Source organism: Otolemur garnettii, unplaced genomic scaffold (assembly GCF_000181295.1).
Source record: "Otolemur garnettii isolate 467f Iridium unplaced genomic scaffold, OtoGar3 scaffold00016, whole genome shotgun sequence".
Taxonomy (NCBI): domain Eukaryota; kingdom Metazoa; phylum Chordata; class Mammalia; order Primates; family Galagidae; genus Otolemur; species Otolemur garnettii.
In genome coordinates, this window is record NW_003852411.1 from 11,382,523 (window position 1) to 11,384,427 (window position 1,905).

Here is a 1,905-nt window from a genome sequence, read left to right on the forward strand (position 1 = left end):
AAAAAAAAAAAAAAAAACAACCAGAGCCTGCTGCTAACAGCTAGATGAGATGGCAGTGCTGGCTTTCTGCAGAAACAGCACATTTTAAAGCCAGCATCAAATGCACTCACTCAGGGAGGCCTTTTCCCTCCTCACTCCACCCTTAAATGCCTAAACTGAGCTTCTATCTCCCACTAATTATATCTTCAGCATTTTATTCCTAGACTTGCCCTAACTGAGGGAAGAAACTGAAGGCCAGAATTAGCAGCAAATATGCACTTCTCATTAGATCGTCCTGAGTTGGAACCTGCTCAACTTCAACGCCTGGAACAGAAGCTCAGCAAAGAGTCTGAAAAATATAACTAATATCGGGTTCCCATTATGTCCCTGACTGCTCAAGCCCTCTGGCTCCTTATCAATTCATCAGACCCACCATAAATGCCACAATCTGGCCTTTGAGGTCTTCTGTTGACTCTCTCTCCAGTTTTTTCTCTATTCAAGTCTTTGGGTTTCCCCCACAAATCTCCCTTCCCTCTCCCTGAAACTCCTTCCATCCCTGTGCCTAGGTTCGTGCTTGTAACACCCTCTCATTTCTGTGTTCCTCCTCCGATGCCATCATTTCTTCTAAAACTCAGAAGAAAAGACTGCTGGCTACCCCTCTCCCTGCCATTCTTCCAATTAGCCTTTAGTCAGTAGGCCAGCCTTTACTGAGCACCCCCAGGAGTCCTCCAGCCCCTTTCTGGCCAGCACCTCCTGAGTCCTTTCTATGCGCTCGGCACTACCATGCTTTTTGTACCACACCATTTCTCTGTTCCCCTTCACAGAAAATCTCCTCAAATAAGCTGGCTGTACTCATGTCTCAATTCCTGTCCTCTCATGCTGTTTTGAACTAACTTCACACAAACTCTTGACCCCATCTCTCCCTGTAATTGTTCTTTTCAAGGTCAGTAATGATCTCTATGTGACTAAATCCAGTGGTCAATTTTTAATCCTCTTGTTCACTAATCTCTCAACAATTTTTGATACAAGCACCTGACTCATTTTTCCTTAAGAGAGGTATGGTTACATTTAATAAAATACTTTTCTTCATATTTCACCTTACAACATAAAGGCTGAATAAGTACATTTTCATATGTTCACAAAATAATTACGTCAGCTACAAATGTAATCTGGTCCAAGGATGGTGATTCAAATAATTACTGCTGCCATTACCTGTGTATTTTCCCCCAGTGGTGAATAACTTTTGATAAGATTCTGAACAAAACAAAGTATAATATTCCTGTGATTTAAATGATTAAATATTAAGTGTATATTAAGCTGTATTAAGAATGCTTTGTCATATAAAGAACTCAACGAAGATGACGCTAAAAATGCCTAAGGAACTGGAGAGATGATTTTGCATTCGAGAGGAAAGGATTGGGGTAAAGATGGGGAGTTTATTTGGGGGGTTTAAAGTTTAACAAAAACTTTAATTTTTTCCCACTTAAGTAAATGCCTTCCAGGACACTTAAAATTTGTGTGGGACATGCAGTAATTCATTCTGCATGACAGTCTCCCATACTTCGTGAAATATCTAATATCGCTGGCCCAAGCCCATAAAATGATAGTAGAACTCCCAAACATTCAAAAAAATGAAAAATGCCCCTTAAGGCTCAGTGCCTGTGGCTCAAGTGGCTAAGGCGCCAGCCACATACACCGGAGCTGGTGGGTTCGAATCCAGCCTGGGCCCGTCAAACAATGACGGCTGCAACCCAAAATTGGCCGGACGCTGTGGCAGGCACCTATAGTCCCAGCTACTTGGGAGGCTGAGGCAAGAGAATTGCTCAAGCCCAGGAGTTGGAGGTTGCTGTGAGCTGTGATGTCACAGCACTCTACCCAGGGTGACAGCTTGAAGCTCTGTCTGAGAAAAAAAAAAAAAAGAAAGAA